The 27,908-nt window shown below is 36.5% G+C and overlaps 2 long non-coding RNA genes across 2 annotated transcripts in view; both read right to left on the reverse strand.

Annotated features, from left to right (window-relative positions):
* LOC143154302 (uncharacterized) overlaps positions 1-27,908 on the reverse strand; it is a 135,101-nt gene that overhangs the window by 43,569 nt on the left and 63,624 nt on the right. The window lies entirely within an intron of this gene.
* Positions 4,654-5,368, reverse strand: LOC143154190 (uncharacterized). The gene is made up of 3 exons (XR_012994019.1): positions 5,248-5,368; positions 5,027-5,181; positions 4,654-4,909 (listed from the first exon to the last, which is right to left on the reverse strand). It is a non-coding gene; the product is annotated as an uncharacterized LOC143154190 (long non-coding RNA).

The following is a 27,908-nucleotide window of genomic DNA, read 5'->3' on the forward strand; positions in this document are numbered from 1 at the left end:
GAACTTTAATTAGAACCCACTCGCCTCGTTTTACTCAACGCTGCCTGAAGCCCGTCTTTACGCTAAAGGACGACCGTACCTCGAAAACTATCGCAACAGTTTCTCATATTTTCATTATTAATTCGATCCCATTCCAAGCTACACCCGCTGAGATTACTCAGGTTATGTCTACTACTCGAACACTTCATCGCTGGATTCTCGCGTGAAAATTTCTACGTTAGTTTGTCTAAAGGTGGATAATAAGGAACCACCCCTTGATAAATAAGATAGAAAGTATTATTCGTGAAGAGAAAAATTAGGTTATACGATAACACTATTGTCCACTTCTCTCGCGAATACTCGAATAGTTCTTCACTGGATTTTTGGGCGAAAATTCCTACGTTGGTTCGTGTAAAGGTGGATGATAACGAACTACTTGCTGAGGTGATATAATAAAATGAAAATTATTATTCTGGGACAAACAAGATGAAAAATATTATTCGTGGACAGAAAAATTAGGTTATACGATAACACTATTGTCCACTTCTCTCGCGAATACTCGAATAATCGCTGTTTATTTTTTACATACTGAAACTTTTATTTCTCTTCAATTATTGGTGCGTTAATCTTGTCAAACTTTTTAAGATTTCTTCAAGTTTTGTTCTTTGAATGAAAATGCTTTCGATGCTTCGCACGAAGGAACGAAAGACAGATCGATGGTGTGTGAACTAAATGGTGGGATAATCTTTTAATTGCTTTAGACAATCAGTTGATGATTTAACCATAGTTGCACAACATTATCACAGAGCACAGCGAAAGTACCTTTCTAGTATGCAAACAGTTTCATAAATATTGAACGTTATATAACGCAATATAATACGTTATAAAACGTAGTAATTATGTACATAATTAAATACAAGGCGTGTGTTGGTTTATTATTGAAATATTTACGACAAATAGCAGAAGAATATCGATGAATAAATATCGAAACACTTGAGCAAAAAAATGTTACAATTAAAATTATCTGTACGTTACACCTTATCTACAATTTCTATCATTGTTACGGTTTAAGAATTACCTGCGAGTTCGCTAAAGACGATTTGTAAAGTTTCTCAATAAACGTTCGATTAAACGGAACTCACGACGCTCGTGATTTCGAGACTACTTAGCATTTTACAAACACCGATTCTAAACTGTAAGTAAGCACATTATTTATCCACCCTTTCCTACAGCTGCGTCCTAGAATAAGGTACACCTTAAAAGGGTTGCTTTGGTTAAATTTGCATTAGCGAGCCTTGAACACTTTGGCGAGAAAGATAAAGAAGCGCTTGGTTAGCACTTCGCTACCTAAAATATTCTTAAGCGTAGAATAATAAACACCACGGGGACGATATTAATATTAAATATGTACGAATTGCGAAGATCTTGAGAATGAGGGACGATATCTGCGTAAGGTGTGCTTTATCGTTGCTCGTGTGAACGTACGATCGATAAGGTATCGATCCCGGTGTAAATTACGGAGTATCGATACCAGAATCGAACGATACGACGATAATCGATCTCAGTCCGTGCACGTCACGCGGGTATAGAAAAGCTTGTTCGCTCGGGTATCGTTGCTCGTGATTTACAATTGTCACGTTCACGTGAACACGCGACACCGTTGATAATAAATTCGGTAACAATCGAATTGATGCAAGTAACCCGCACGTAATTGGGTAACGCGCGATCCCAATATACGATTTACGAAATCACGTCGGTAGAATCCACGAGTTAATTAATTCGGTATGATCGAGGATAGAAAACACGGACCACCGTTGAATATTTAACACGACAATGTAAATTCGCGGTATATCGAAAAGCCCGAGTATAACCAACGCCGATCTCACCGTGAATTTTCGACGATCGCACGGAATCGTACAAAGTTAATGAAAATTCTTGCTCGATCGCGGACGCTCCGCGAACAACGATAATAAAATAGTACACCTCCGGTTGCGTCCTATTTAATCGCGCGCTCGAAATAACTTTCCATCGAAAGCGTTTCTCCTTTGACAGCGGGGCGACAACGAATTCGATAAACTTCAGAAAGGAAGGAAAGCTCGTTAAAGCGATGAAAAGGTTTATCCTTGGTACATAGCGGTTGATCGAGGCAGACGGTATCCGTTTGCTCGAAGAGTTTCCGCATCGACGATATTACGTCGAGACACGAGCATGTGTTTATCAGGGTAAAAGTCGTCTTGCGAACAGTAACGATCGGAAGTTTAATTAGATGCTTCTCGTATCGCGATATGCCCAACAAGGGTAGATACAGGTCTTGGGGGATAAAGAGAAGGACAAAGCGAGAGAAGGTTCTACGAAATATAGGTTGAAGGAAATAATTACGAGACGAGAAACGAATAAACGAATTTTCGTGGGAGGTATACTTTGAGGAGAAGAGAGATAGGAAACAAGGGGCAGTACGATCGTTTAAAAATTGTAAATGGTGGAGACTATCATTGGATTTAATTGTACTAAGATTGTACGAAGAGCGGTAAAATTGTTCGATAGTTATTCAACTTCAATTATTGTAATTGTTGAAGGCAACGATTGGAAGGAACTAATCGTACTAATTGTAGCAAAGTGGAATGAAATTGTTTATAAATTGTAACTTTTTAATAAAGTTTAACAGTATAATAATAGTCTAATAATAAAGTAACTATTAGTAGTCGATATAACTATAAATAGAGGATTCGTCGATTTTCAAAATGTTATTCTGAATGAAAAATATTGTACGTACTTATAAGTTCAATATACTTAAACTTTTGCTTGGTAATTTAATCAAAATTGTAGGCAATTGCATACGACACTGGTGTATCGAATTGATATTTATATTAAGGATTTATAATACTATTATTACTGTATATCATACTTAAATGAAAACATTTCCATACTCAATTTGTATTACGCATCACCTGACATTCGTAATTGGACATTTCCAAGATTACAGTCAAACGATAATACGTAAATATATTTATTTTATAATTATTCCATATATTTTCAAACACGAACGATTCTATTAAAGATCATTGATTGCATTCTCAAAAGATTCGTTTACAATATTTGAAAACGCAGTGTATTTACAAGAAGACTTTAAAGTTTAAATTAGGAAATAAAACAATGAAGGTAACAACAAGAGTATGATAAATATCCGTAGTTATTGTACTCTCTAAAGTCAACAAACGTGCAACGCGTCAATTTGAACCTTTCGTTTTACGACACGATTGAGTTTCCATCGAGAATTTCCTAGTCGGAAGAGGTTGTTTTTCTTATCGAGTGTTTGTCAGGGAAATACTTTTTTTTTTTTTTTTAAAGGAAAGTAAAACGTCTGCAAAGGAAATACTGCTTTTGCTTAACGATTGCACTTTATCGTTGCAAATATCAAACATCAAGAATACGAAAGGAAAATATTTCCAAGAAACGTGAATAATTGTAAGCATCGATGGCAATATATTACTCAGAAATATAATTGTAACAAAGTAATTGTTGAATATAATAATAATTAAAAATGTATAATGGTAAATATGTTTCGTTAATGGCTTTCTCCGTTAATTTCGTTTTTATTCCAGAAATAATTTCTCGAATAAACAATTATTTTCTCGAGCTTGAACCTTGAGACCCTAGACAAGGAAAGAGAATATACATAATGAAAATTAGTGGAGTAAGGATGAACGATCTCAAACATTGTAAAAGTACGATGCACGTACTACGATGAAACATCCAATTATAACAATTTTAATTGTATCTATTTTAATTTTATCTTTATGATAATGGTAAGAATGGATCAATGAAGTTTTTCGAGGTGTTGTCGTTTTTGGCAGACCAATGATTTTTCGTTGCAAGTCATCGAGTTTTTAATTAGGCAATGTGTGGAAAAAGGTGCAACCTTTCATAAAAATGTATATTTCTAAAAGAAGGATCAAATGTCGTAAACTTCGTGTATGAAATAATATTGGCGATATACGCGATGGCCGAAGGTGCCTCAGGTAAAAAGGTTGTAAAATGAAAGCACTAAGGTATCAGAAGACCGTTTAATTTTGCAATGATTTATTACCATTATACTTTTCTAGTGTCAGCTATTCTATACACCCCCCTTTCCATATATCTTAAAGATTAGATCTTGAATTACTTTTGAGCGCCATTTTCTGGACGATATTTATAACTTAAAATAAAAATATGACGAGGGTTAGAAATTGTACACTTTTTTCAGATATTCGTGTGTCTACGTTTAAAAAAAGCAGAGGAAAATTTCCACGTAATTATCGTGTGTATTTATAAAATTATTAACTATTACTCCCACGTGTAAAAAGAAATATTCTTTTTATCCATTCGTTCAATGTATATATAAATTTAAGAAATTTTCATAAATGCATTTATCATCTTTAATTAACTACTTAAAAAAAAGTCTAATTTGTAAAATAGCAAGCTTGTAAAAGAAGAAGATTAATATTTTTGTATGCACTTCTATATTTGGAAATCGTGAAAAAAAATAATTTCAAATATCAATTTATTTGTAAAAGAGATGGAAGCTATTATTGTTTAAGACACAGGGTTTCAAGTCTTGTAAACGTGCAGTAGGAACTTCAAATATTTAAAACCATTCCTATTTAAATATAATCAATTATACAGACCAGGCTAATAATACCACAAGAAACTGTATTTATCTTAGCGTTTCTTTTCGTTTTTACAGCAATGTTAGACTGGTTCGTCTTATATATTGTACCTCTAAGAGTAAATGACTACCTTTTGTAAATCGGTAGCATTATTTACGGAGCGAAGATTTTAATAATTTATAGGGTATGACGAACAGCGAAGTATAATAGACGAGTCGAATAAACATCACCAGCATCTTTATGAAGGTTTAAAGTGGCGATTGCAGCGTTGATCGCGCCATATTCTGCAACGAACCATGGAATAATGGTTCAACGTGTAATTTATGGCTACGTTTATTAAGCACGCCCGTGAAATATCCTATTTCTATTGTGGAAACTCTCTTTAGTGTAATGTATAATACCGTTGGAGCAGTGTTGCGTAATCCAGGCGATAACATTGATTACTAAAAGCGCTGAAACGGTCCTCCCCTGGGTGAATCTATGAAGTAATATTTATTGAGTGGTTGTCCGTTCATCTACAATTTTACTACTGATAGTCCAGTCGAGAACGATGAACCTGGAACGAAAATGTGGATGTTCGAAGAAAATGTGAAAGAATATTATTTCAATAATTCTCGATTACCTTCGATTGGTCATTGGTTTAAAAGCATACCTCTTGGAACAAGAGGAACAGTTTGTTTCTTTAATTAGTCTTCGATCAAATTTCAACATACTTTTTCTTGTTTCAAATTTTTCTTATTAAAGGGGGTATTCTTATTTAGAATTTTTTAAAAATTGATTCTTTTTTCTATCGTTTTCCTCTAAAGTATACGTTGTTGAAATATGTCTGCAACAGTGGTGTATGATCAACTTTATGGAGAATTCAGTTCAAAGTCCCATAATTCTATCAATTAAACGTATTTTATCACAATACTGTTCTAATTTTAAAGTTTGAAAGTTTAACTATGAAAATAATTATAATTATGTTCTTTTTGTCTTTCTCTGCTCAAATTCGTTAAATTAAGTGTAGTATAATTGTGTATAGTTATATCCCAATTTCTTAGCAAATATTTCCAAGTAAAATATTAAATGTTATTCAATGGTATAGGAATTTCCAAAGATTCCAAGAGAATCCATGTCACGAGTTGGGAGCTTTTAATAAATTGCTTGGACGGATAAATTATGCGACACGATCGGATCATTTTAATTGCAACATCAAAGAACAGAGAAATATAAACGAGGAAGTCGGTGAAGCTTCCGTGAAATGTTGAGAGACACTGGATATCGTTTAATGCAAAATTCGTCGCGGTAGTGCAAACGTTGCCGAGCGAAAAATTGTTTAACCAAATGGGAACATTAATTGTATCAAACGATCGGAAGCACCCACCAGTGAGTCGCTCAACCAATAAAGACACGCTTTGTTGATTTCCGACAGATTCACACAGGGGAACGATGTTCATTGTACCGAGTGTCCTTCAAAACCGCATACCAGTTTCATTAGAACGAAGATTCATTGTTTCGATCGTCCCTTTCGAAGTTAATACGAACGTGAAACCGTAATAAGTTAAACGAATCGTTTCGCTGATTTCGTTCATTCGAATTTCCCGCCCACGTTTCAATCATATTCAATTACCACAATGAAAATAGTGGGATTCGTACAATAATCTATTTTATCATTATTTAATGACACTGCAAATTAAATTCCCGTTAATAGTATTGTTTCAATCTTGAACCTTTACTAATTAACCGTCTGTTAAATTTGATCTCAGAAAGAACTTGTTACTTTGTAATTTCTGCAATTGAGTGTTTGTGGTTTGTAAACGTTTTATAATTGTATGTTCTATATTTAAACTCAATAGATAGAAAATAAAAGTATTTATATGGTATGATGTAATATTACCCATTGGTTAAGAATATTAATTTAAATTGTGTAATTCTTGGTGAACAATTTGTATGTCGTGCAACCTAAACAGTAGTTCCTGGATATAAAAATTAATTTTTTCTCAGTTCGATGAAATGAAATAAAAATTAAAAATAGATTACAATTAGATTACAATTAAAAATAGTCCAAACGTAGTTGTGCTTGAACTCATTTTCAATTGCGAGTACTTCGTTAATAAATGAATAATTCTTTCGTTCTTCGAAAACGATTCTATCGACGTATAATTGGAAATAATTCGAACATAGTCTGAACTTATTTTTGTAGCAAAACCATAGTCAATCTATTATTCTATATTTTCTTCAAAGATGAGAATTAAATATTTGCACATACTGTAACGTTTTGATCTACTCACGTTCTTGTTCTCATCGTGGTAAAGAATTTCCCATAAACTTGTAGATCCCGTGTCGACTTTCACTGTAACAAATATCGCGTGTAACGATAGCCAGAAGATACCCTGATTCATTTTCTTCCGCGACGATTTCGTTGATTGGCGTTTCCGATGGTGCAATTTGATCACGGTTATTACGTCCATAAACTTTTCCACGTCATGTAGAATTATCAGTCGTTACCGTCGCTGCCAGGATACGCAGTCATCACCGTTAAGCGAGCTTTAAATCAGAATGACGAACGGACCGCGCGGTGATGCTCTCGTAAACGTTGATCGGCTGGACACGCGTGTGGCCCAATCAATCATGTTTCAGCGTTGATCATAAAAGCTGAAACGAATACAGGCCACGATGCTACAGCGAAGACAGATTGTAATACAAGTGAGGACGCGGAGCTTGCGTGTCATTATATTTCCCCTGTCTTGAATTACACAGGACACGACACAATTTTTTACCATTTTTTTTCACTACTTTTTCTCGCTACGACTTTCGCGAACGATGTAAATTATCGTGTACTGAATCACGCTCTGTTAACTGACCGGTCAGTTAAAATTTTAAAACATTGTAAAATTCTACGTTAAAATATTCAAAACTAGCCCGAATACAGTTCTACGCAAACGACTGTACGTATGTGAGTTTATGTTGAAAAGAACGTAGAGTTGAAAAATCATAAAGATGTGGATTCTTGAAATATTTGACATGTATATTTCAATTGCGAAGAAAGAAATCTATAGGGTGTCTAGAATACTCGAGGAGCATTTTATTTTTTAAATTTAACTTATAAGATTTGTATACGAAACAATAGTGGTTGTGTTATAGTTGTGAATAATAGAAAGATTGGGTCGAGTAAACGATCATTATGCAGCTAGTCGTCGGTCAGATTTCGACGAACGTTGAAAATTAGGTTCCAAGTTTATTTACGGCTGGTTTCTATCTGTAACGAACATTTGTATTTAGATTGCTGAATTTTCGATTACTGACATTCTACCGTGGACCACGGGAAATTCCCACAGTGGTAACAGAACACTCTCAATAAGCATTTAATAATCACACCAGCAAATTGAACTTCGAACGTTCATTCGACCTCTGTAGTTATCTACGTAATTACTATCCCAATTACTCTGCAACGGACTAAACAGCGCCATTTGTCAATACGTACTGCGAAAACTCTTAATACAGTGCCCAAAATTCAACTATCTGCATACTCGAAGGTTGTTACAGAATTCACGGTACAACTGATTAACAACACCATTACAAAGACAAGTCGAGTAACAATTATCGAGTACTCAAATTGTAGCGTTCAGCTTCCTGCTGCTGCAAAGTGGACTCGAGATTTATTATTAACGAGCTGCGAAACAGTTCAAATTCGAGACTAATTTTAAACGAACCATGGGTAAAGTATAATTCAAAAGAATAATTGATAGAATATAACATTCGTTAGTCTTCTCCTTTAACGAAACAGTATTTAACGATTTTTGAAATAAAATCAAAGATTACTGTTCGTGTACCTACTACTTTTTATTCTAGTGTTAATAATATTTAATAACAATTCGAATTTTTCGAATATTTTATTTAGTCTGTTTAATTATTTAACCATTTTCCTTGCGTACAAAATCAGGGTACAGTCTTAAAATATGTTCTCTATCGTACAATTTTCAAGATCTTAAAATTTGTTCTACATTGCATGTTTTTCAAGATCTTGAAATCTATTTTACGCCACGAAAAGTCGTCATTGATTACAGACCTTTATTACAAACAAATTATACCTTAGAAAATATTCCCACTATGAAGAATCTATCGATGGCATCAGAATCTCGCAAACTTTCAAACGATGATCCCTGTGTCATAAATTCACCTCGAGCGATCGTCGAATGTAATTACCATCGTAATTAGCGTGCACGTTACTTGGAACTCTCGAAATGAATCTCCCGGGGTTTTGATTTCCCAACGATTTGTCGACATAAGAGGGTGTAATATTTCCAAAGCAGCGAAGTGTAGACGTTCAGTGTCGCAATGTTTAAACGTTAACATTTGATACTTTCTTCGAACGAGTTTCGTGTACACGTCGAAATACAGTTTAAGACACAGAAAATTTGATAGAATCAAGTTCGAAAATTTGATAGAATCAAGTTCGAAAATTTGGTAGAATCAAGTTCGAAAATTTGATAGAATCAAGTTCGAAAATTTGACAGAATTAAGTTCTAAAATTTGCAAAATCAAGTTCTTAAATTTGACAGAATCAAGTTCGAAAATTTGACAGAATCAAGTTCGAAAATTTGACAGAATTAAGTTCTAAAATTTAACAAAATCAAGTTCTTAAATTTGATAGAATCAAGTTCGAAAATTTGACAGAATCAAGTTCGAAAATTTGACAGAATCAAGTTCGAAAATTTGACAGAATCAAGTTCGAAAATTTGACAGAATCAAGTTCGAAAATTTGACAACGATAAACAGAACCACGATTCTACGAAAATTTTCAAACTTGATCGTGAACTTATTTCGCTAGGAAATAATCCTTTGGAAAATTTTCATTTTGCGCAACGCTTGCCGGATCAGCACTCTAACGAATTAACTTTAAGAAGGGAAAAACCGTTGCTCGCAACAGAACTGATGGGGGATCCCCAATAAATATTCATGGTTATAAGAATCCTTAAGGTAGCTTAATCTTCTTAACCACTCTGTGCTCGGGGATAATGATCGATGTCGTCTTGCAGCTTATGCGATGCAAGCCACTTCATTGAAAAGTGTACTCGTCGTCGGAATAAGTATGTGAGAACGTTGCGGAATATATAGTCGAACGAGATAAATTAACAGGGAACCTTGAATTTCAACCAACGAGATTAATAGTTTACGCGGGAGATTCAATAGGGATAATCCCTCAACTTGGTGGAATCCGGAAGAAAATCCAACTATCCTTGGGTTCTGCAAGAACGACTGGGAACCTATTGAAACTAATAGGGATATCAACCAGACATGTGAGGGACCTGATAGGAAATAACCTCTCAGCACGAGGGGATTCGATAAGAATAAGTCTCAAGCACGTGGGATCAAATAGGTACGAACGCAGACACGTTGTCATATAGGTTTCGATTTTATTTAACCACTTCCCTGCTGAATTTACTTTCAGTAGTCGAAGAAATTTTTAGATAGGTCTCTGTAAATGATACAAAATAGCTTTTGTGACGATCAGACGTGCATTGCATGTAGTCCAAAGTGCAATAAAAGTAATATCAATATCATTATCCTACTTCTACTGTTGTACTTCATTAATTGTAAGTAAAACGTAACCGAAATGCAAAAGTTTATCGAACGACGAAACTTATTGAACAATCTAGTATTTTACTTTATATTTTATTTCTCGAGAAGGTATACCGTTCTTGCTAGAACCTTACACAAAACTCAAGTGTGGAAAAAGGGTATTAGATTTAGTTCATCGAGTCCCTTAATTCTTATCTACAGCGTGAAGTAAACATTTCAAGTGTTTAATGCATTCCCAGAAGTTTAATGCATGTATATCTTTCCTCTTGTATACTATATCTCCTAAGAAATAAATATTTCTACATAAATACGTTTAGACGTATTTTATTCTCAAGAAATATAATAAGCGATGTATCACAATCCATGTGCTCCGAATTGAAAACACCTCACCATTATCAAAACAATAAAACGTAATTCTTTGTCCCGTTAATTTTACACAAAGGAACGACATGGACGACTTTCGTATTCGAGATTTTGGTCCTTTGGACAAACAGACAAGTGAAATATACCACGAAACTGTTCGTCAATCAACGAGACAGTTGAACGATATCGTTCGTGGAACGAGTCGTATCGAAGTGTCGTTTAAAAATTAATTGTTCGCGAGACAAGACGAATATGAAATTTTCAATTCGGACGAATGCAATTAAAAGAGGTCAGACGTTTCCTTCGGTGCATTCCCCGTTAAAGGTTTCCATTCGAGGACAAAGGAGATATCGGCTGCTGGAACGATCAATGGTGCATCGAATTAAAGATCGGCGTCGCTGATTGATACCGTTTGCGACAATGTCGCCGATTCCATTGATCGTTCGCGAGTCGTTGTAATTAGTTCGGGAATACACAATAAATATCAGCTCTTCCATCTTTGCACGGGTCCGATCGGTCGAACTAATTAACGTCATTGTATAGCTTACGTTGCACCGATACCCACGTCCCATTACGGTTCAGCGAACGGAATTTCCACGATGCAAATTACCCTCTGAAAACGAGACATTTCGACGTTCCAAAGGGAAGCGACGAGGATGCGCTCGTCGCCGTTGGTGATTTATCAAATTATTATAAATGAAGATATAAGAGAATGGACGGGAGGAAATTACGCGGGGAATTGTTTTCTAATTTCCTACGAAACTGAACCGAGGCGTGACGAGTGCAATGTTAAATAGCTCGAGCAGATACGAGTTATGGTTCTAGTATCTGTTTCTTGTAATCGACTCTGAGAAACTCACTTCGCGTTTGTTCAATGCTCTGCGTCCTCGTTCGTAAATGTTCGTTTTTAATTATCGATCGCTACGTAATGTTACCTCGATGTTGAATCACTTAATTAAAATGCATTCTAAGGTGCAGAGTACATTCTTAAACGAACGTTTACCTCTCGATCCTGAAAGGAACTTTGGTGCTCTGTGATCAATAGTTGGAGAAGAAATTTTATTTTCGAATCAATCCGTGTGATTCATTTTTCGAAATAATAATTATTTCGTATTGTCTATAGTGTGTTTATACTGTATTCGAATTTTTCACGCAACAGTTTTCTTCTATGGTTATCTCTGATTAGGAAAGTTAATCTTTCGAGAAGGAACACCTCGTTTTACTCGAGTAGGGAAAAATTTCCCAAAAGATCGATACGAATGTTAAATTGGTCACTGCGGTGTCGTAAGCTGGCCACCGTGATCACTATACTCAACACTTTTCTATTTCCTTTACAGGATTTTATTACATCGAGATTGTATTCCATAGGAAACATAAGCGTTGAAAAATCGAAAGTAAACATTGTTTTGGACTTTTCGGAATTAAAAAAGTATACAAACGATACGCTGCAAAGAGTAAATAATAATTTAGTTGAAAGAGCACGGTTACGTACGCAACATCGTGTTCGAAATTTCGAACGGTTTCTACTTCGATATACTTAGCGTTAAAAAGCAATATTATTATTCATGAAATCGTACGAATCAAGCATATAACATTACAGCACGAAAATGAGAATGATAGCAGTATCGACAGAAAGCAGATAATAACATCGCTCGTGTTAATAACTACAAACAGAGCGGAAACAGAAATTCGACAAATCGAAACGTACAGTTATTACACGTGTACTCGACAAATTTTCAACCCCCATTTTCTCGAAAACGAAGTTTTGTGCGAAAAAATTGTATCGCGCAATTTTCGACTCACTCTTTTCACCTAGAATCGTCCCTTGCTCTGTTACACGAACACTTCGTAATAAATTTCGCCATAGGTATCCTGAGATAGGGGTTATCTTTATTAAACTCCACGTGGATAAAGGTTTAGAAATATGAGAAAAAAAGAAACTCCTTTTTGTATCAGAAATAGGTTTATTTAAAATAAAAAAAAAAAAAATCTCGTATTCTATATTCTCTCACGAAATCATTTCATTTTAATTCTCAAAATTCCTCAATATGGCGCCATCTCAATTCCTCACCTTTCCTACCTTAGTTTAGACATACTGTCGTTCCATTCAAGCACTCTTCTTTCACGTCTTGGAAACACTTTACTCGCTCGTTTATCTCAAACACTCTTCACATTCTCTCAGAACCATACCTATTTTATTACATTCCCACATTATTGTCCTAACTCAAACTCTTATCATTATTGTGTGAAGCATCAGACGACTCGTCGTTTGAAGATTACCTATCTCAGAACCATGCCTATTTCATTATATTTTCACAGTATTGTCCTAACTCAAACTTCTATCATCATTGTGTGAAGCATCAGACGACTCATCGTTTGAAGATTACCTATCTCAGAACCATATCTATTTCATTATATTTCCACAGTGTTGTCCTAACTCAAACTTCTATCATCATTGTGTGAAGCATCAAAAGATTCATCGTTTCAAGATTACCTATTATCAAATAACACCACCCAAACTTTGTCCTTGCAACTTATTCAAAAACAAGTCATAGTCCAGAAATAATACTACCTAGATGATTACATTCCCACAGTATTGTCCTAACTCAAACTTTTATCATCATTGTGTGAAGCATCAGAAGACTCATCCATCGTTTGAACATTACCTATTATCAAATGACACTACTCAAACTTTGTCCTTGCAACTCATCTAAAAACAAGTCATAGTCCAGAAATTACACTACCTAGATGATTACATTCCCACAGTATTGTCATAACTCAAACTTCTATCATCATCGTGTGAAGCATCGGAAGACTCATCGTTTGAAGATTACCTATTATCAAATAACACCACCCAAACTTTGTCCTTGCAACTCATCCAAAAACAAATCATAGTCCAGAAATAACAGTACCTAGTCTCCACTCTCGCCCACCATTTCCCAAAATAATTTAACAATAAATATATATAGATCCTCGTGCAAATAAAGCCTAAGTTTAAATTTAGCCTTCAAACTGAATACACGTTGTATCTCAACACTTTTCTATTTCTTTTACAGGATTTCATTACAGATTGTATTCCAGAGGAAACATAAGCGTTGAAAAGTTAAAAGTGAACATTGTTTTGGCCTTTTTCGAATTAAAAAAGAATACAAACGGTACGCTGCAAAGAGTATATAATCTATAATCTTGTTAAACCTTCCTATGCTACGGTCTAACGAAGCGTTAAATTCGAGTAGATTCAATCGAATCTTTTCCCAGTTAAAAGGATTCGCCTCCTTAAATAAACCTTAGTTGGAATTATTCTCGTTTCGCGTATTCATTTTGCCAAGTGACTCGTAAAAGTCCCGTCGCGATCGAAACGTTACGCGTATCGTATCTCGAGCAACGTAACATCGACTGTGGTGTCTTCGATACACGCGAAATATATATATATATATATTTATCCCTCTACTCGTAAAACAATTATGTAGATTATTGCTCGCGAGCATTAAACGCACCGAAGAGTAACGGGCGAAACGATCGTTTGGAAGCCATTAACCTCGTCGTTCGTATAAAAATCTCAATTTTCCACCGTGGTTGGACAAATTTGAATCGCGTAATTATTTCCACTTCCGCGTGACGTCACGTGGATCCTCGACCGAAAAAGGATCGTCTCGTTAATTACACGATCGCGAGCTCGGGTGGGAAAAAAAAGTCGCGCGCAGAGGATTCGGCAACTTCTGGCTAGTAATCCTCATCGTGTGAATTATCTTCGACAAAGCGTGTAACGTTCACGGTGCCGGGGCAACGTAATTGCAGACTGGCGTTGATTAACGTTGCGAATCGATCGCACGTCACTGATCGATTGTGCCAGTGATCGACACGCACGCGTCGATCAGCACGCGCGCTCAATCTTCCTTTAAACTAACGCAATTTGTGGCCTCTCTTCCTTTCTCCCGGCTATTCACATTCCGGCCACGCTTTCACGACACACTAATTTACGTTGTCTGTATCTCTATGCAAAAGAAAAAGCCCGCAAAGGGTGCCAGTCACGCTGATTGCCTTCACTGATTGAACACTGTGGGTAATCTGTGCGCTCTTCGCGAAGTATAGATGACCCTTCGACGATCAGGTTGTACGATAAGTGCGCTCGTCGTTCGATAATTAATTTCTTCCAATAACAATTACACCCTGGTGCCGCATTATACCCGTGTAACTGCGTTACACGCTTTCTTTTTCGAGAAAATCGAATGCGAAGTGTGCTCAAGTTTGTAATGCGATTGCGTATATTCTGTTATCGATAAGTGTAATTTGTAAATGGGTTTGTACGGTTGGTGTTTGTAAATATTGATAACGATAGGAGACTCTAAGAAGTACCCGGATAGTTCTGTGTCTAAAAAAAGTTATTGTTTATCGGATCGTTTGTAAATATTGATAACGATAGGAGACTGTAACAAGTACCCGGATAGTTTGATACCTGACAGAAGTTAAAATTTATCAAAAGCTTTTACAGTATATGCAACTCGATGATCCCGTATTTCCATAGTTGTATTATAGAGTTAAAAACAAGAGTTCCATTCGTAGGGGATATTTTTGATTCTATTAACGTATGAATGCCTATCGAATTGAAGTTAGATAATCGCTAAGCTGCTAATTATCTGGAGCTAACAGAGCAGTTTTTTGCTCGAATCAGTTAAGGACTCCAAGGTTCCAGATTAACGATTAATAGCATTTTCTCGTCTAATTACCCAGAAAATTATTATTTTGGAAGGACAAAAGATATTTCTACATATCTTAAGTTTCTATAATCGATGCACCAATAGAAAGAAATATTCATACTATCTGCATCTCTCTACAAAAAATATTTCTACATATCCTAAGTTCCTATAATCGATACACCAATAGAAAGAAATATTCATACTATCTGCATCTTTCTACAAAAGATATTTCTACATATCTCAAACTTCTATAATCGATGCACCAATAGAAAGAAATATTCATACTATCTTAATCTTTCCACAAAAGATATTTCTACACATATTAAATTTCTATAATCGATGCACTAATAGAAAGAAAGGTTCACGTTACCTACAACTTCCTACAAAAGAAATTTTATTTTACCCTCTCCCCTCGCATTGCGAGACACTTCCTCAAGAGGGTGCACGCTCACTTCGGCGAACATTACACCATTCGATGTACGGTTACAATAAATTGGCTCGCTTCCGTAGCTTCTCATCTAGAAATGCACGCAGTGTACGCGTGACCGTTGTTGTTCTCGTATTTTTCTCAAAACGTTTGACGCATAGAGAAAAATCGTTCGACCTTAAGACGAGATAAAGTCGATTCGCGTGCGACGAAGCGTACCCGAGGCGAGGACGCGCTCCCTGGAAAACTGCTCGGTTGAACGGAAACGAGCTGCGCGGCCGTTCGCGCTAAATTATCAAATTTGCATTCGATTTCCGGTATAACGGCACGCAGCTGTTGATTGACAAACAAGAGAGCCAACACGGTGGTATCGCGTTCAATGGGAAGCCCGATGTTCCATTTAAATTACAAAACGCGCAAATGAATCGACGCGAGACGGACGCTTATACCGGCTCGTCGTTAACTTGTTCGGTTGAATGCGTCAATTTGACTGACAATCAGGATCCAAGCGAGTTATCGCATACCTAACTCGACCCTATTGTTTTACCGTGTCGCCTCATTGTTGCCCGTGACGCGATTTACTAATCCTTGGCGCGATGATACCATTTGACCGACGTTCTTTGTTCGTCGAGGGAAAAGATCGCTTCAGTCGCGCAAACGGGGCACGTAAATCGATTAATATGAAACATTCTCGCTCGCAATTACTCGAAATTAAGCTGAAAACTTTCCAGCAATTTTCACGAGCCAAGACGAGACAGTAATAATAATATTCGTGGTAATGTGTTTTCGTTCCAGCAAAATTGCACGCAAAAGACGTGGAATGCATACCGAGTGCAAAAATTCGATCTGTACGAAATTAATAAATACAGTATTTTAGAATAAGGTTTGAAAATTGTGTTAATAGTCTGTGAGTTTGATAAGCCGTATAACAAAATTCGATGCGTTCGAAAGTAACGAGTACACGTAGTATTTTATTCTATAATTTCATCAGAAGTTATTATATTTGTGAATTTCGTGCAGATTGAATTTTCTTACACGGTTTATAAAATTCACAGCTTCCGGGTAACATTGTTGGTTGATCGAGAACTTGGAACATGTTTCTATGCTTACACCATATGAATTTTGAACAGATTGAATCTTGTCATTTAAAGAATTCAGGGAAATTTTTTTCAACCATTTCCAAGAACCGTGTCTCCATCTGTCAGTCGTGGAAGACAACCAGAAAAAGAGAGAGTTTTTCTTTAATGAATAAGATGCAGATCGATGAACTCTTTATTTTCTATAAAACGATTTACTCTTTCGTACGAATCGGTCTAGTTTTTCACACGTGACAAGGATCGGGCAGTCGCGATTAATCTTCTTTTCTTAGAGGTGCCACCATTTCGCTTGTCTCGTTTCTTATTTTATAGTTTAAAAAAAGAAAAAACGATACACGCGCATACTAAAATCACTCGGTGGAAGTAATATGCACAACACGTGTACGTCATTAAATTGTTCGCTGGAATTGGTAGCGCCGGCGTGTCGAGTGCACGAACGAAAGGAAACACGCCCGAAACCGGGTGAGATGCACCGAATGCAATGTCACGAACACGTGTTGCATCACGGATCCGATGTGCAGCCAGTTTTACCCGCGCACAAACTCGCCCACCGCATCTGCATTCATGTCATTCTTGCCTGTGGTTTTCGTTTAATCCGAGGTAGTCCTAACATTTCCTTTGACCGCCACTTGTCGTTCCACCTTTTAACAGAATGCAATCTAATACGGATGCACGAATTAAAGTACCGGGTAAACAAGAACGGATGTATTGTGTTTATTGCTCGTTCCGCGAGTGTAATTATTGTTTCCATTGGGCCACGAATGAACGAGTTAGAAATAAAATTTTCAACGACGAGGAAGAAATCAATTTCGATAAGTTAAACATTTGTTAACCACGAAGGGATTTGAAAACCATGCGATCGATCTGAAATAGCTAACAATTGTTGCATTTACGAAGGATTACAACTGGGGTGCTGAAACTGGTAAAATAAATACTACTAATATGGTAGAATGATAGTAGTTTATCGGTAGAATCATTTTATAGGATAATATTGTATTTTTTAATACTATTTGTGACTAGTATTTAAGACATACGAAGTTTTTCAAAATAAATAGAGCGGTGCTTAAGTTGTTTCTTATCTGAACTGAATTAAATTCTAATCATTGACAGATTAAACTTTGTATTCCATTTTTTTAAAACTTCTGAAAATATACCAGTTGTACCGAACGGATATTAGCGTTTTAACGATGTTCCTCGAGCTATTAAATCGACGAGTGTTCGTCTACGTTAACGTTTTAAATTATTTCATTTTCAGAACTAATACTTTAGCTCTTTTTGCGATACGTTTCCACTCACGTAGGAATCCGTACCAGGGCAAAGTGAAAAGAAACATAATATTTGTACCTGGGAATTGGGGACCGTTCTCCTCCGTGTCTCGTATAAATTTTCAGAAATAGCACTTCCGATCGAAGTATTGCGGAAGCAATATCAACGTCATCGTCCCGAAGTAGAACAGAACCGACGTCGAGTGACGTGGCCGATATGTCTTCGATATCTCGTAAACTCTACTAGCCTTCGTTCGGTTCTTGCACGTGATAGAATTGTGAATGGTTAAATAACAAGCGTAGGTGGAAATTTAGATATTATCGATTAAGTCTATTTTAACAGTTCTATTTCCATGCGCCACTGTTAGGTACTGTTTTAAATAGGAGCAATTTCATTCTCGCTCACACGTTTTCGATAATACACAAATAGACAGGAAACTATTCCTTATGAAAGAACAAGAAAAGTATACAAAAATAGAATTTCCTCTGTTTTATTCTAATTTACAAGATAATCAAATTCGAGAGAATATATATTCCATTTGTAAACGCAACAATGTTTAGATGATATCTATAAGTTACAGCATTCCAAAAGAAAAGAAGCAAAGTGGAGTTTCTTCACTGTTTATTATTAATTATAAAATCACCTGTAGTAGACATCTATTACTTACCAATATCGAAAACTAATTACGTATTCGGTGATATTCGGTTACATAGATCGTATTAGACACGTCGAGTCGATTTTTATGCAAAGAGGTGCGAACACCAATAATGGGGTCACAGGAACGCACAATTGTGCTAATCCATTGTGATAACGTAGGAATGAATAACATATATCTGTTTTACTGATCGAGTGACTTGAAATGAACAAGTGTCTAGGACGTGTGAACGAGGATCGAGTGGGTATTCATGCACGAGGATTGATTGCTAGTAAAGTACGTATCTGGAGAGATTCTTGGAACGTGCGCGTAGTTTTAAGCGATAAAAGACACTTGGCACAACCGTGTTCGTGAGAATGTCGGGAATGCGGCATGATTGAGAATCACGTGAGTCGATGAGAAGTCTTATGGCCGTGTTCACTCGGAGAGACGTTCAAAGCTTGTCGTTTATTAAGAATGGAAGTCTGAGGTTACGCTCGTGAAAGCGTAAAATAAACAAATGTTTACAATTTTTACAGGCAGTATAGAATAGAAGTAATCATCGAACTAATATTGTCACAAAGATCAAATTGATTTACGAACCAAAAGAGTAAAATTGTAAGCGAACATTCTTTCGATATTTAATTTTCGTAAATCAATTTGATTTTTGTGACAATATTAGTTCGATGATTTTCTATTTTATACTGTCTGTAAAAATTGTAAACATTTTTTTATTTTATGCTTTCGCGAGCGTAAAACTCCACACCATAGTATAGAATTCAATTCTATACGATTCAATTCATTCTACCAAATTAATTTGTCCATATAGATGGTACACCAGGACGTAAATAAATATATCAGGGATACTCTACGCTGTCGGAAGACTTTACGACCCATCAACGAAACAACGTCGCTCAACAAGTCTCTTAGTCGTCAGTTAATCTGTTAGAGTCTGTAGAAGTTAGTAAGAGTGGATTAAAATTAAAGGGTGGATTTAAAATTTCGTAAATTCAATATACTGCACCTGTTACTAAACACATTACCGTTAGAGAACAAGAGATTTCTTCTACTCGATCCACCTAACATTCTTACAACAAATATATATCATTCGGAAGTTTTTTTACCAGATTAGTATTGTTTTCATTTTGTATCGAAATTTCGACTTTCATTGACAGTTCCTAGTAGTGTTTAATAGTTCGTGGTAGTACTAAATGTACACTACTACTTTTGCAATAAGTATGTATAATACAAAACCTTTCAGAAAGAGCCATGTATATAAAATTGTCAGAAACGTAGAAATTTGACGATAATAAAACAACTTCTAGGACCATAATCTTCCACACAATTAAGCGAGCAGGATATCAATATTTTCAGAAGCTGATCCTAAAAAATTGAACCTACCCAGGATATTAATATTTTTCAGAGCTGCTCCAAAAGAATTGAGCCTATTCAAGGCACTAATATTTCCAGGAGCTGATTCGAACAGTCTTGAGAATGCATTATAATTATTATTACGTTTCGTCGTGTATTTTACACAGAGTTTGATTCGCGATGTGGCTTCGCTGCTTTGGATAGTCACGCGTTACGCGTGGAAAGAACAGTTTTCTACAATGAATCAACGAAAGTAAGCTAAAACCGCAACATGGCCCTAACACGAGTCACTGAACTACGTGACCACGCAATAAGAACATCGGCCGACCGTAAAATCGTGTTCGCCAACTTTATTCGTTGGATCGCTCTCGTGAAAACTCCGCGGGGGAACAGACCATAAAAATGTCCTTGAGACGTTCCTGTTGTCACGGATAAACTATCTCGTGCCGGTTGAAAATTTAAGGAAACGTAGCCACTCTGTTTCCCTGGTTGAATTTCACTCGAGATAATAGTTTTATCTCAACGTGTTGTTCCCTGTGTCTTTGCTTTCTTGTCCAACGTGGTGTGTAATTTTTTTTAAATGAAACCACGATAGTAAAAGTATTTTATACATTTGCAAGAGAAACTTCCACAGGGAAATGGAAGACTATCTCCAATGAATGTTTGCAAATTTTTGTTTCACAGGTGTTACGATTTTTAGAAATTGGAAGGAAAAAGAAAGTTGCAAAATACAATAATTCGAAAAATATCTGCAAAAATGTCTTGGAGATAATAATTTTATCTCCTCAACGTGTTGTTCCTTGTCTTTGCTTTCTTGTCCATCGTGGTGTTACTTTTTCTTAAATAAAACCACGATAGCAAAAGTTATCGTATTTTATACATTCGCAAGAGAAACTTCCACAGAGAAATGAAAAACTATCTCCAATGAATGTTTGCAAATTTTTGTTTCACAGGTGTTACGATTTTTAGAAATTGGAAGGGAAAAGAAAGTTGCGAAACACAATAATTCGAAGAATGTCTGCTAAGAAATCCGATGACATAAATATTCAGCACAGCTGCAACTTCGAGTGCAAGCGATTCGTTACGCGAGTCGCGAACCTCGGTAGCTGTGACTGCAATTGCAGTTGAAGAAAAATAAACTTGTAACGGCCGATCGATAATTTCTGTTTTCTCGATAGTGTAAACATATACTGTGGCTACTAACGAAACGTCAAATCCTGCCAAAGGATCCAGGTACGCGTGATAGCACTGTGTGGCGAGCGTTGTAATTTTCCGAGGTAAACGAAGGCTAACAAAGCGGTCCACTGTTCGGTAGCTCGAAACTAAAATTAATTTATCAAGGAGCGTATAATAGAAGCACTGATACTTTTCCGAGCACGGCTTGAAAGTTGAGTCGGGCATCTAACGCTTCGTTACACGCTTCTCTCGTCGCTGCACTACTTTTTAATTAATGCAATTTCATTGATCGCTGTAACGAGCGTTTCGCGTTTGTCGTATGAATTTTTAATTGCGTTTCTTCTGCATCTCTGTGCATGCCCGCGCTGGTAAGTATTTACTCGTGGTTCGTTACTTGTTCGAACCATCGACACGAATATTACGCGGTGGTTTCGTCAAGTCGCATTTAATTAGGAAACTGTGTTGCTTGAAAACAAATATTTATTAGAGCGAAGGTCTATTACTCTACTAATTACTGTGAAATCGTATCGTGCAATTACACAAGCTGTTTGAGTTGAATCCAATAATTTGATGCATTCGAACCTGCAATGTTCGAAGATTTCGATAGTTTGTTCAACGTTGTGTTTATAATTTTAATTCACGAGATTCTTTTTATGCAATGGTGGAACATCACTTTGATTCGAGTATACGTTTCGTTAATCCTTTAGTTGCGTATTAATATTTCTGGACTATTTTCGAAGAGTGTCCAAAAATATCTCGTTGTAGAAATAAGTGACAAAATAATTTTGAAATATTAAATTATTACTAGCGTTTTTGACGTAGCAAAAGATAGTATGATACTACTTGTAGTATTTTCATATTTATCAATATTGTATTAGCTCAGTTCCTTATTTTTTTCGTTGTTACTGAATATATTGCTGAACATTCCTGAGGATCATAGTATGACAGAATACATGTTACCTATGTGTGGAGCAAAGAATTTTAAATGTCTCGCAAAGTACTCAATTCTCAAACATCTTACCTTAATCATTTTATACGCAAAACATTCGAATCGATTTACGTTATAAAAAGATGTGGTACAGTTGAGAAGAACAGTGCAATAATACTTTACAACTCAGTTGGAAAGGGTAGTACAACATTACTTTCGAGGTACTACTTAGGTACTCGAGGTAACACCTAAGAAGAAACCGATATTAATAACAATTTCACATTTTCCATCGATTCTGTTCCCTCTCCTCGACCCTCGAAAAGAAAATACAATCCTCCTCAATCACGCAACACACCACCGTCTTCGCGAACTTCTTTCTACCCAGTGCAGTTTCTATCGCGTGTCAGCACTTCCACGAAGCTACAACAACGCTACAAAATCAACATTATCAGTCGTTTAACAACGCTCTGAAACGATTTCACCGTAGCGACCGGTACCGAAGGGTTACGTACACTATCCACACCTGTACACTCGCAGCTGTAAACTCGAAAACGTTCCACACGGTCCGCCTTGAGCTACGCGAACTCCTGTAAACAACAACCTGTTCCACTCTTCGAACGGCCCCCATGAACGACCATAACTCCGTTAACAAGACCCTAAAACAACGACCTTGCCGTATCGTAACAGAATCCACGTGAACCTCGTCCTCCTTCCCGTTGTCCGATCGTCTCCGCGAACCGGTGTCTCGTGAAACGAGGATGATAGGGTAGGGAGTAGCGGGGTCACCGGTTAAGCCGCACACGTGACACGAACGAGACGCGGCACGGTCGTCCGAGTTGCAACCTGGAACGAGGTCACACGTGTATCCCCACCCCGCTTCTCGCGAGGGTAACTTTTATTCCCGGACACAACAGCCTTCCACCGGTCTCGGAATCGCACCACTTCAACCCAGTACAGCCACGTCCACCCTACACCCACCCTACACCCACCTAGCTACCTCACGTCCCGGGATTTCCGGCGTTTCCGGTCCGTTGCTCCGTTCTTTCGTCCCCCGTGTTCCCAGGGCACGTTCTCGTCCTTCATTCAACGGCGGTGAAAAGGGCGCGCAATCGCCGACGGGCGTTTTTTGTCTCGACTTTCACGAGCCGTCATTTTTCAGGCTTCCACTTTAATAACGCGACTCGTATCCGAAAACACCTCCCGGTGGACATCTTCCGGGAACACTGGGCGCTTTGGAACACGGCCGTCAAAGGGCCGCTTTGTTTTCGGCGCGAAACGGGGGAACTGTACTCGAGAGCCTCGCGTGTCCTCGCTATCGGTGTAAATAGCCTTTACGCGCACGCGAGCCCTCGCTGAAAAGAACAGTTTACGCTCCAGGAAGCAAAGAAGGGATTGCAACACGCTCGGACACCCGTCACCTCGGTTCCTGCCCGTTAAGGGTTTCTGTACACCTGAAAGAGTTCAAGTCGGGCTAATCTTTGCAACCAACGATTAAGGTTAGAAATTCGAACTTTTTCAAAGAATTTGACGACTCGTTTATTCGGAAACTTGTAATATATTGAAGAAAAAAAAAAAATATGTTAATTTTAAATTTGTAATTGGTCGAGACGTTGCAAGTTGTGCCGTGTTTGTTAGGATGCTTATGCTTTCGGTGTAGATATTTACAACAGTTTAGTGTATTATTTGCAATATGCAGAAATGAAAGAAATTTCTTAAAGTGTGAGAGTGAATTTAGTTTTTGTCTTAACCAAGTTTGGGCAAACTTTATTTTTTTGGTAAGGTGGAAAAGGAAAAAAAACTTAAATACTATTGTTAATTTTGAATGTATCGTCTCTATTGTACGATCTTCAAAAATTTATAGAAATTATTATACTCGAAAGAAAATAATTTTTGCTTAAATAAAACACTATTTGTCGATCGTGAATAGTATCTGGTATTTCGTAAATTTTTAGCAAGTTTATTCGATAAAGTCTTTCAGTAAATGTTTATTCGAATAACGGACGTCTCTAATGACAACAGTGACACTTTTACAGGGAACATATTCGACGATTTTTCTTCGTGATATTTGCTCCAACGTAAACCATGATTCTGAGACAAATCTATCGTATCGTAAATTTGAATTTGCAACGCAACAGTATTGAATGGTGTGCTGCCTAGCAACTTAATGAAATATAGTTTATTCAATACCGTAGGTATTGATTCGACTGTATGTACAGTTCGTGTTTTGTACAAATATGTACACGTAGCTGTAGAATCTGATGCATAGGAGGTTACGTTTCAGGGATGATTGTTTCTGCTTGGTCAATGTTTAATATTGAGTTGCTTCGTTGTATTTTACCCTTTATTTTTTTATATAGCTATGCTTAGTGTCGCATCGACTAATTCTAAGTGACTATTAATGACGATCAAACAGTATCGAGAGTAAGTAATTGCGAATAGTTATTGAGAATAATACAAAGTTTTGTAGCTTCTAATATTTATTGAACAATCTTTAGAAGAATTCAGGTAAGTATAACTAAAAATAGAAATAAGTAAATTATTCTGTACATCGTGAGCTATGGCTATCCCAATTGAGTAAATTCGAAAAAAGGCAAATGACACTCGAAGATGTATTCGTTTGTAAATAAATTAAGCAAGGACTAAAATTGGTCAAATTGACTGTACAGGGCAATATTAGAATTAGGGAATAGTTTCCAAGTTCTCGGAATTTCCAATTCCGGTTGGTGAACGACTTAAATCTGGCATCACTGCGGATTCTCGGCTCATCTAAATGGAGTAAGGATTAAAGTGTGAGATAATGCAGGGACAGCTTAAACAAACTTTTTCAATCCAAGAAGATGTAGCCTTTACGCTATCGGAAGATAATTCGGGACTTGATCGTCGCCTATACCGCACTTTATAGAAAATATAATCGATACTTTTGTTTACGACCGACCTTATCTCATATTCTATTTCAATATCCAAGAGAGAGAAAAAAAGAAGCTCTTTTCGTACGTCCACAAAAAATAAAAACAGTCGAGTCTTCTAAATTTAAGGAATATTCTGAATATTCAATATTATGCTCTGAATATTCAAAAAAATACAAATTTAATCTTCACCAACGTAACGGCTTAGAAACACGAATTCGTGTATATATTCCGTAGGGACTAATTTCGACAAATTCCCAATAGCTACAAGTTAAAGAAAATAAAATAAAATTCGAAACAGCGCAATAGAATCGAGAACGAACCTCGACGTGGAACCGTAAAGCGTTAATTGCTCGAGTGAAAAAGCGGATGAACAACTTGGAAGAAAGTATCTCGAGATGGCCGGATAACTTGAATGAAAAGTAATTGATTTGGTAGAACGTTGGCTGTGTGCACGCGTACGCGAGAGAGGCTCGAATGATGATCAGCCGTGGGGCTAACGATAATAGATAGATTTTACCAGAGCGCATCACCGATCGCGATAATATCTCGGCTAATTGCCGGTTACCCACACACCACCGTCTACTCATCCCTCCTGTAACCTGCAGCGGTTTCCCTTCATACACTTTCCACCCTCACGGCTGTCTACGGGACTCCCCTATCCTCGATAACATCATTGGGTCAGTCGCACATGTTGGATGAATGGCGTTAAATCGCGATCGTTGAAATCCGTCTGCTCGTCATTAGGCAATGAAAGAAACGTAAATCTCGAAAAGATCGCCACTTTCAGAGCACGTGTGAAAATACAAAATAATTACGCGAAATATTTTGGTATATATTTAACAAAAATTCTCTTTAGTAATCTATCGTAGTTGTTTTAATAAATATACATGGTTCGTACAGAGATCAACGATCTTTATTGAGTCGGTATCGACTTCAATTTATGCCACAAAATTGAAGATTTGTAATACCAAATTGAACAAATATCGATTACAGTGAAATTTGGAAAATTGTGACCTCGAGAAATTTTACTTTCGATAATCTATCGTTATTTAAGTAATTACCTAGACTTTTCATCAATTTCTACCGTTCTGAACTCCAGTTACAAAATTAAAAACATGTAATTCCAATAAAAAAAAAATATCAATTATCACAAAATTTGGAGAAGTTACTTTCAGAGGAAATTTTACTCCTTTGTTTTACTACAATTTTTCTTATTATTGTTCCTTTGAAACAAATAATTCTATTATTGAAACGTTGAGGGAAGAACGAAACGTTTAAGACGATCGAACGAGAAACACCATGGTAAACGAAATCTCGACGAAAGAACGGATCAGGTTCGCGAATTCGCTTTATTTTCCATGCATCGAACGTCGAAGATGTCTCTCGAAATCAAAACGAGCAAGGTTCAAGTTTACCAGGGAATTTGAGACTGGAAGCAACGCAGGCGTTGGTCGTTTTCATCGACGACGCACGCGTTCTACCTATGGTAGCGTAGACACGCGTATATGGAGATTGGAAAATTTGAATATTGTAATCAGTGGCACGGACCGGCCACGTTTCTACCACATTATCTCGTATACAGGCGGCTGTGCGTTGGTTTACGCAGCGTTCCACGGTTTCGCTGATAGGAGTCCAAGTGAGAATGACCTAAAGGGCTTTCGATTCGACAATTTATCAGACCAAATGATACCTTTAGCGCTCCGTTGCGTCTGTACTTATCGAAAATCGTAATTGAATATTGGAATTCTAGGTGCGATCGTCAGATTGGTCGTTTTCCTTATCACTTTTGTTAGTATTTCAACACATTTCCAGCTGGGAAAAAGTACTGATGTTTTCGAATTTTGTATAATTATACGAAACATTTGACGTAAATGTTTTGTACATTTATGAAAGCACACGGGGAAGGATCATTTTATCAATTTTCTTGCCAATTTTTGTAAAAACTTGTCGGTGAGTATGGAAAATTTAAGCGTCGTTATATCAATTTTTTAATCAGAGTGAATTTCTCTGATTTTAATCTTCAGAATTGAAATGTTTAGAAAGTAGATTCTACTCGTTACCATCGTGCACATGCAGGTTTTAAAAATACTGATTTGTTCAGAAATGGCAAATTTTTAAAAAGAAATATGTTAATTAAAAAAAAAAAAGAATCAACAGATTTTGAAGTTTCTTCGAAAAATATTCGAGAATCAAAAATATCCGTATGTACAACGATAGAAAATATTATAATGAATGTACAGTTCCAGTTTCAAGTCAATGAGATGAGTAATTTTCAAGAATTTATCACTATTAATTTCCTTTACAGTTTCCTCTTTCTCCCATATAATAAATTAAGGTGTTTATAACATCTATCAACGATGATACTAATATTATACTTTCATACTAATATGAAAAATCTTGAAACACATTGTCTATAAATATTTAATAATTTTCAAGTACTGTTGATAAATTCCTTTCGATAGTCCTATTTCTTTTCCTTTACAGTGATAATTTGTAGACTAGAGAAAACTTTGTAAATAAATGATTTCTTTGTTCGAAGGCTAAAGATAATATTGTCAAATTCTCTTACTTTTATAAAGTGTCTGTGACACGAATATTCACACCAGTAAACAGTTTACTTTTATAAATGTTAGCGCAGCTTCCGTCAGTCGTAAAACATATTGCTTGTCTTGAAGTTGCGAAACATGCTTTACATCGTGTATGTAGAATGCACTTTGTCGTTAGGTTCTTGAAGTTGCGTTACCACGTGGTGTATAATATTTGCCACGTAAACACAGCGGAAGATTTATTATCTGACAATTTACTTTTAGAAGGACCGATGGTGAGACAAGTGAGAAATATGGATCGTCA

The sequence above is a fragment of the Ptiloglossa arizonensis genome, chromosome 14 (assembly GCF_051014685.1).
Source record: "Ptiloglossa arizonensis isolate GNS036 chromosome 14, iyPtiAriz1_principal, whole genome shotgun sequence".
Classification (NCBI taxonomy): domain Eukaryota; kingdom Metazoa; phylum Arthropoda; class Insecta; order Hymenoptera; family Colletidae; genus Ptiloglossa; species Ptiloglossa arizonensis.